Raw genomic sequence first — 10,118 nt, forward strand, 5'->3', positions numbered from 1 at the left:
AAAATTAAGAATGGGTTTAGTTGGTTAAATTAAAAAAGTTAATAAAATAACTAGGTAACGAAGTTATTTTATTAACTAAATAAAGATATTTATAAAAATAAAAAAAAAAAAGTGGAATCATTTTACTTTCTATTCATAATTCATTTTTATATTTCTTTAAAACAAAGATGAAACAGCTCTCTTGTTCCATAATTAACTGATTGAGTGAATTCCAATGAAAACCTATGTTTATAAGAAATTATCGAATAGTCCTTACTTCATATAGAACTAAAATTCTAATGACTATAAATTACCTAAGTTTTAGAATGTCTTGTTTAAGAGACTCAGTATTTTTTGTTTTGATTGGAATTCCTTTCCTTTATGGAATACCATTCTGAACTTAATTAACTATTTTCATTTTCCCTTCTTTTTATCCCCCCGTCTTATCTTATATGGGGGATAGGCTTCCATACCATATATCTATATATGGAGTATACTTGATATATAAATAGATATAAATAGATTTAAATGAGAAACCCTTCTATATATTCTATATTATTAAAAAAAAAGTATAAAATATATAAAGAAAAAATGTTAAAAAATTCTTGTTGTCTTATCCGCATTAGACAAAATGAAGTAAAAAATAATTCAAAATTTAAGTATCTTTCAGTATCTAAGTATAAATACTAATAAAAAGAAGAAAGAAGGATTGATTTGCAGCAATAGATGTCTTTCACATACAACTAGAAAAAAGTAATTTCCTTTTTGAATGGCAGTTCCAAAAAAACGTACTTCAATGTCAAAAAAGCGTATTCGTAAAAATATTTGGAAGAAAAAGACTTATTTTTCCATAGTACAATCTTATTCTTTAGTAAAATCAAGATCATTTTCGAGCGGTAATGAGCATCCAAAACCAAAGGGTTTTTCTGGGCAACAAACAAATAATAAGATTTTGGAATAATATGAATTGACTTATCAAAAAAGAATTCCAATTATTTAATAATTTGGATTCTTCTTTGAATGTACTTTTATGTGTCGAATTACTCGGTACAATATTCTTAGAACAAAAAACCCCTCTTATCTTATATATACAAGAAAAAAAAAGTTTTGTTTGGTATACTGTGTGCTAAGTATTCTTTTCCTATCAATGAACTTTTCATAATTTTCCTAATAGAATCCTCATATTCTATTAGGAAAATTATGAAAAGTGGAGTATTCTTACAATAGGACTTACAACTTCCACCTATCTTCTCCAAAATCATAAGGTTAGTAAATCTTATTAATAAGAGCATAAAGACTTTCATTCTAGAAATTTTTAAAAAATCCAAAAAGCCTTTTCTATTTATCCATTTTATTTTAATTTCATCATTAAATAGAAACCCTTTTGGATTTTTTTCATTGTATTGAAAGAATTTTCAAAATGTAAAGGGGAAATTAATTAGAAAAAATTAGTTCTATAATTGCAAGTTAGAAAAAAGAAGTTCCAACTCTTTCAAGCAGTGTTTGTGTTTCTATTGGGCAAAGCAAGAGTTTATTGTAAAAAAAAAAAATGGAAACGATACTACCAAACGAAGTCTATTTTAATGAAAACTCTAATGTTCCTAAATTTTATGGACTTTCCCAATATCGACGATTCCCAAGATAATAGCTATTATTCTTTTAAGTTACCTATTATTTGAAGTTAGCCGCCATGGTGAAATTGGTAGACACGCTGCTCTTAGGAAGCAGTGCTCAAGCATCTCGGTTCGAATCCGAGTGGCGGCATTCTTGAAAAAGAATACAATAGATTAGAAATCAATTCGAAATTTACAATTTTGTAATGGGACCTTCCCCTTATGCTATTTGCAACTTTAGAACATATACTAACTCATATCTCTTTCTCAACGATTTCAATTGTGATTACGATTCATTTTATAACCTTATTAGTTCGTGAACTTGGAGGATTACGCGATTCGTCAGAAAAAGGAATGATAGTTACTTTTTTCTCTATAACAGGATTCTTAGTTTCTCGTTGGGCTTCCTCGGGACATTTTCCATTAAGTAATTTATATGAGTCATTGATCTTCCTTTCATGGGCCCTGTATATTCTTCATACCATTCCTAAAATACAGAACTCTAAAAATGATTTAAGCACAATAACTACGCCAAGTACTATTTTAACGCAAGGCTTTGCCACATCGGGTCTTTTAACTGAAATGCATCAATCCACGATACTAGTACCTGCTCTACAATCTCAGTGGTTAATGATGCATGTCAGTATGATGTTATTAAGCTATGCAACTCTTTTGTGCGGATCCTTATTATCTGCCGCTATTCTAATCATTAGATTTCGAAATAATTTCCATTTCTTTTCTAAAAAGAAAAAAAATGTTTTAAATAAAACATTTTTCTTTAGTGATATTAAATATTTTTATGCAAAAAGAAGTGCTTTAAAAAGAACCTCTGTCCCTTCATTTCCAAATTATTACAAATATCAATTAACGGAGCGTTTGGATTCTTGGAGTTATCGTGTCATTAGCCTAGGATTTACCCTTTTAACCGTAGGTATTCTTTGTGGAGCAGTATGGGCTAATGAGGCCTGGGGATCCTATTGGAATTGGGATCCTAAGGAAACTTGGGCATTTATTACTTGGACCATATTCGCAATTTATTTACATAGTAGAACAAATCCAAATTGGAAGGGTACGAATTCTGCACTTATAGCTTTGATAGGATTTCTTATAATTTGGATTTGTTATTTTGGTATAAATCTATTAGGAATAGGCTTACATAGTTATGGTTCGTTTACATTAACACCTAAATGATTACATAAAATAAAACCTTCATGAAATGAAGGTTTTTACTTTTATGTTTTATTTGAGAACCCCTTGAACGCCTTATCAAAGGGTTCTCAAAAATTCGAGATAGATCTAATTATACTTTTTTACTTATTTCTGCATTATATACTTTTTTACTTATTTCTGCATTAATAGAGCAGACGAGTAAAAAAAAGCAAACCTATTTAGGATAATAATTGGATAAGAGAGCCTCTACCCTGTCAACGGATAGGGAGAGAACAAAATCTGGATAAATACCAATTCCTATTACTGGTAAAAAGATACAGATTAAAATAAAGAGTTCTCGTGGTCCAGAATCCACAAAATTTGCGTTTGGAACATTAAATAGCTTGTATCCATAGAACATCTGGCGTAACATAGATAATAAATAAATAGGAGTTAATATCATTCCAATTGCCATTACAAAAGTAATTAGTGTTTTTGGCATTAACAGAAATTTTGGACTAGTAATTAGTCCAAAAAATACTACTAATTCTGCGACAAAACCACTCATTCCTGGTAAGGCAAGAGAAGCCATTGAAAAGCTACTAAACATGGTAAAAATTTTAGGCATTGGGATAGATATTCCCCCCAGTTCTTCGAGATAAACAAGACGCATTCTATCAGAAGCGGTTCCTGCCAAGAAAAAAAGTGTGAGCACCAATAAATCCATGGGATAATATTTGTAAAATAGCTCCATTGAGTCCAATGTTGGTTATGGAACCAATTCCTATAATTATGAAACCCATGTGAGATACAGAGGAATAAGCTATTCTTTTTTTGAAATTTCGTTGACCAAGAGAAGTTGAAGCTGCATAGATTATTTGGATCGCTCCTATTATTACTAACCAGGGCGAAAATAGATAATGAGCATGAGGTAACAATTCCATGTTGATCCGAATCAATCCATATGCTCCCATCTTTAATAATATTCCCGCTAAAAGCATACATGTACTATAATGTGCTTCCCCATGGGTATCTGGTAACCACGTATGTAGGGGTATAATCGGCAATTTGACAGCATAAGCAATAAGGAAGCCAAAATATAAAAGTATTTCCAAGGTTGCAGGGTATGATTGATTAATTAATCTTTCCAAATCTAATCCTGGTTCGTTGGAACCATATAAGCCCATACCCAGAACTCCGATTAAGAAAAAAATGGAACCGCCTGCAGTATACAAAATAAACTTTGTAGCTGAATATAGACGCCTCTTCCCCCCCCACATGGATAAAAGTAAGTAAACAGGAATTAATTCTAACTCCCACATGATAAAAAAAAGTAAAAGGTCCTCGCGAAGAAAATAATCCTATTTGACCACTATACATTGCGAGCATCAGGAAATAGAATAATCGCGAATTCCGTGTAATTGGCCAAGCTGCTAAAGTAGCTAAAGTAGTGATAAATCCTGTCAATAAAATAGATCCTAATGAAAGTCCATCGATTCCCAATCTCCAGTGGAAATCGAAGACATCTATCCATTTATAATCCTCCTTTAATTGGATTAAGGGATCCTCCAGTTGGAAATGATAACAGAACGCATAAGTCATTAGAAGGAATTCTAATAAACAAATAGATATAGTATACCACCTAACGACTTTGTTTCCCTTATGAGGTAAAAAGAAAATTAATGAACCTGCAAATATCGGCAAAACAACAAGTATTGTTAACCAAGGAAAATAACTCATGATAAAGTGATAAAGACAAGATACGTTTTGACCAGAAAAGCCCGTGCTCGATTATTTCGAGCACAGGCTTCTTCGGTAAAGAGGAATCAGACGATTCGAGTGAAGTTTTTTGTAACGTATCAATAAGATAGAGCCATGCTACGTGTTGTTTCAGGCCCTAAATAAACGCGGACACTTAAAAAATCTGTCGGGCAGGCAGATTCACATCTCTTACAACCCACACAATCTTCGGTTCTCGGCGCGGAAGCAATTTGCTTGGCTTTACATCCATCCCAGGGTATCATTTCTAATACATCTGTTGGACAAGCTCGTACACATTGAGTGCATCCTATACATGTATCGTAAATTTTTACGGAATGTGACATTGGATCTATAAATTTTTCTTTTCAACATAAAATTTTTCGATCTGGTAAAAATGAAATTAGTACTATAATGAGTCATATGTATTGTAGACACCAGACGAAGCAATGGTTTATCCAAACTTCAAAAAAAAAAATCTATTTTTTAATCTGTTTGTGAGAAAGCGTGAAGAGAGCCAAGAGACTTTAATTTTGGATTTCAACAATAAATAAGAAATAAGAAAGAATTTTACGAATTGTACAGACGAATTCGAATTAGCCAATAAATTGGCTATCGTCTTTTCAATATAAATTATTGCAATATTCAAATTGCAATATCAATGAATTACAAATACAAAAATTCATTTAAGTGAAAAAGAATACTATGCAATAATCTACTAAAAAAAATGGATATTCTCAAATAATACTAAGAAAATAGTATTGATTTCTATTTATTTTAATATGTGCGCCTTTGTTTAGAGGATTCTATGTCTAATTATTCAAAAGTCTAATTATTCAATAAATTAGATTGATTGATACGAGTGGATTTCCTATTACGATGGATGGAAGAAAGAATGGATAGTCCAATAGCGGCTTCAGCAGCTGCAAGGGCTATAACAAAAATTGCGAAAATATCTCCTTTTAATTGGCGACTATCAAATAGATCAGAAAATGTTACGAGATTTAGATTAATTGAATTCAGTATAAGTTCAAGACATATTAGAGCTCTAACCATGTTTCGGCTTGTGATCAATCCATAGATACCAATCGAAAATAAATAGACACTCAAAAAAAGTACATGCTCAAACATCATTAACTAACTCCTTATCAATCTCGATTCATTTCAATATGAGGGCAAGAATTGAACCGATTCAATTAATTACAATAGAACAATTACACAACAAAAGAAAAAAAAAAAAAAAAAAAAGGAGGTATTTGTTGGCAGTAGATGGATTTTACTAAATCAAAATTGTGATTCTTTAGTTATTTATTTTAGATTTGCAATTCTTATAATTTGTACTTTTTCTAAGTTTTCTTATTGCCGAGCCATAGTAATTGCACCTATTAAAGAAACTAGAAGAATTATGGAAATGAGTTCAAACGGAAGATAAAAATCGGTTGCTAAATGAATTCCAATTTGTTGAACATTATTTATGAGACCCTGTTCTACTATTTGGTTTGATCTTGTAGTCCAAAGAATTCCATACCACGACGTATCTGGGATAGTAGTCATTAGTGAAAAAACAATAGTTATACAAACGAGTGAAGTGAACCCATCTCCAATAGTCCAATAATTCTTATCTTTAGACCATTCTGAGCCATTTACGAACATTACAGCGAATATGATCAAGACATTTATGGCTCCCACATAAATAAGAAGTTGTGCGACAGCTACAAAGTAGGAATTTAATAAAAAATAGAATAAGGATATACAAACAAGAACTAATCCCAGCGAAAAGGCAGAATAAATGGGGTTGGTAAGTAATACTACTCCTAGACCCCCTAGTAGAAGAACAAATCCCCCAAATAGCATAAGAATCTCATGTATTGGTCCAGGTAAATCCATTATGGATAAAAAGAAATTAATAGTATAAAATTTTTCATGAACTGACTAAAACTAAAGGATTCAAGGAAGGAAAAAAGGATTAGGGTATTTTTTTGTGTATAAACTTATAGTTATAAATTATATTATATCACGAAAATCTAGTCTGATTTAAAATAAGAAATAATTTCCAATAAGCAGTAGTTTTTCGTTTTTCTTTATAGTTTAATTTTAAAGTTTAATAAAGAATTATTAGATTTTTATAACAGAAAGACAAAATCAAAGTTTAGTAATCAGTAATCGTTCTTGAATTCGAAGATTTTTCTTTGTTTATTTTACTTTCAGACGAATTCCTAATTGTTTGAATTGTGTAATCTCCCATTATGGAGATTGGTAACCGACTTAAAGCAATTTGATTGTAATTCAATTCATGACGATCATAGGTAGAAAGTTCATATTCTTCAGTCATTGATAAACAGCTTGTTGGACAGTACTCAACACAATTGCCACAAAATATACAAACTCCGAAATCAATACTATAATTAAGCAATTGTTTTCTTTTAATATCCTTTTCAAATCTCCAATCCACAACGGGTAAATCTATCGGACATACGCGAACACATACTTCACAAGCAATACATTTATCAAATTCAAAGTGGATTCGCCCTCGGAAACGCTCTGGTGTAATTGATTTTTCATAAGGGTAGTGAATCGTTATAGGTAAACGATTTGTGTGGGATAAGGTAGTTATGAAACTTTGACCTATGTACCTTGTAGCACGTATTGTTTGTTGACCATAACTCATGAACCCAGTTACCATAGGGAACATATTCATTCTAAATATCTATGAAAAAGATATGTTTCTTTCTCTTGTTTGAGAGAGCTTTTGTGTTGAAAATATTCTTACTATTATTGTATTATCTTATTTATAGTGAAACAAGTTGAGAAGAGGTTGTTAATAAGAGATTGCCCAGGGAAATAGGTAAAAGAAATTTCCATCCAAGATTTAATAACTGATCCATTCTCATCCTCGGTAAAGTCCATCTTATTGTGATAGAAATGAAGAGAAATAAATAAGCTTTAGTTAATGTAATAAATATACCCATTGTCATTTCCAAAATTCCAACTGCTTTATTCATTTGGAAAAAATCAAAAAAGGATATATAGGGAATAGATAAATTCCACCCGCCCAAGTAGAGAACTGTTACAAATAAAGAAGAAACTAATAAATTTAGGTAAGAAACAAGATAAAATAAACCATATTTGATACCGGAATATTCAGTTTGGTAACCTGCTACTAATTCTTCCTCCGCTTCTGGTAAATCAAAGGGTAATCTTTCACATTCTGCCAAAGAAGAAATTAAAAAAACCAGAAAACCTATAGGCTGACGCCAAATATTCCATCCAAAAAAACCGTATTTTGACTGTGCTTCAACTATATCAACTGTACTTGAACTGTTAGATAATCATAGTCGGTGATAACATCACAGTTCCCACCGCTATTTCAAAACCGTACATGAAACCTTAGCTTCATACGGCTTCTCTATGATCAGAAAAAGGAAAGGACTGTTTTGTTCCTAGCCCCGGGGGCGTAGATAGAATTAGATAAAATAAAATAGATTTGAAAGTCCTAAATTAGACCAAAGGAATTCCGTCTGCTAGAATAAGAAAAAGCGCTTCCGAATTGATCTCATCCTTTATAATATAATGAAAATTTTTCTTTGTTCAGTAATAACTTAATCTTGGAATAAAACACTTGTTACTTGTTATAGGAATTCAATTAATAAATGGAAAGAGTTGGGTATTAGTTCATGAGCAATTCTGCATGAATATGGATAGAGGAAGGAAATAATGAAAATTTTTTCTAGTGCACTCCATATCTTTTTTACTATTCTTCTTTCCCCAGGGAGGGGGTATTTAAAAAGAAAAAATGGATAAAGGGTTAATTCGTTCTTGATAGCCATTTCCTTAACAAGTGAATGGGAACATACTCTGGATCGGAATCCGAAGAAAGTACTACTTGATAATTTCTACAAATTGCAAGTCCTTATTATGATTCCTTTTATGGGCAAAAATCTCTAATGTTTTAGATTTTCCATTACTAATCCTTTATGTACTTTAGTGTTCCTAACCCTTCACTAACTTTTGGTGGATTCTTCTTATGGATTATTAAGTTATAGTAATAACTAGGAGTATTCTAGTAATGGAATTCCATATCGTGAATCCTTTATTCTTGGCCGCTTCAAGATATGATGACTAATTAAAAAATATCAACCTTGGGATAAAGAGTTTACACTGCTTATGTTTACTTCCACTTTTTTCTTGTACGTAGGAAATGAGATTTTTTCTTTTTACTACAAATTTATAAGCTGTTTTGTTTCACTCATATAGCTATCTAGTTTAACTTACCAACCCAAATACTAAATAAGAAAAGGAATATAAATAGTTAATGGATTTTATAGGAAAAAGATCTATTTTAACGAATCACACGTAGAGATATTGCTAGCACACAAAAAGTTAATGGTATTTCATAACTAATGGATTGAGCAGCAGCTCGTAGACCGCCTGAAAAAGAATATTTATTATTTGAGCTATATCCTGCCATAAGAAGACCAATAGGAGCTATACTTGAAATGGCAATCCATAAAAAAACACCAATACTAAGATCGGCTAAAACAAAATGATATCCCAAAGGGATAACTAAAAAACTTAATAAAACTGATATGACTGCTATAGAGGGTCCAATGCTAAATAAAGAAATATCTCCTCGGGATGGCAGAATATCTTCTTTAAAAAGTAGCTTAGTCCCATCTGCTATAGCTTGAAGCAGGCCCAGGGGGCCAGCATATTCAGGACCAATACGTTGTTGTATCGACGCAGATATTTCTCTTTCTAACCACACAATTACGAGTACCTCTATTGTTATTCCCAAAAGGAGGGTCAAAATGGGTAGAATCGATATCAGTCCATAGACTTCTTTTAATAATTCCAATTTCGAAAAAGAATTGATAGTTTCTACCTCTACCCTATCTATTATCATTTCAACGATCAACTTCCCCCATAATGATATCTATACTACCTAATATCGTCATGATATCAGCCAATTTCATTTTTTTAACTAGCTGAGGAAGAATTTGCAAATTAATAAACCCGGGTGGACGGATTTTCCATCTCCAGGGGAAAAGGCTATCATCTCCTACTAGATAAATCCCTAATTCACCTTTTGGGGCTTCTACTCTTACATAAAGCTCTTGTCTTGACAATTCAAAATTGGGCGAAGGTTTTTTACCAAGAAATTTATACTCAAAATCATTCCATTCAGAATTATTTTCTTTCTTAAAGCGTCGGACTTCTAAATTTTCATAAGGTCCTCCAGGAATTTTTTCTACAGCTTGTTGAATTATTTTGATGGATTCCCTCATTTCACCAATTCGTACTAAATAGCGAGCTAACGAATCCCCTTCTTTTTGCCATTGGACTTTCCAATCAAATTGGTTGTAAGACTCATAAGGATCTACTTTACGAAGATCCCATTGTATTCCAGAAGCTCGTAACATCGGTCCCGATAAGCCCCAATTTACTGCTTCTTCTCCGCTAATAAAACCTACTCCTTCAACTCGCTCTAAAAAAATTGGATTCTGTGTAATAAGTTGTTGATATTCAACAACTCCGCGTAAAAAATAATCACAGAAATCTAAACATTTATCGATCCATCCATAAGGTAGATCGGCGGCTACTCCTCCGATGCGAAAGTAA

At 31.9% G+C, this 10,118-nt stretch overlaps 1 non-coding gene across 1 annotated transcript; it reads left to right on the forward strand.

The window, feature by feature from the left end:
* The first annotated feature begins 1,663 nt into the window (after window positions 1–1,663).
* On the forward strand, window positions 1,664–1,743 carry TRNAL-UAG (transfer RNA leucine (anticodon UAG)). Its single transcript has one exon. It is a non-coding gene; the product is annotated as a tRNA-Leu (tRNA).
* The last annotated feature ends 8,375 nt before the right edge of the window (window positions 1,744–10,118 follow it).

Source organism: Triticum urartu, unplaced genomic scaffold (genome assembly GCF_056163025.1).
Source record: "Triticum urartu cultivar PI428250 unplaced genomic scaffold, HENAU_Tu73 scaffold2, whole genome shotgun sequence".
Lineage (NCBI taxonomy): Eukaryota > Viridiplantae > Streptophyta > Magnoliopsida > Poales > Poaceae > Triticum > Triticum urartu.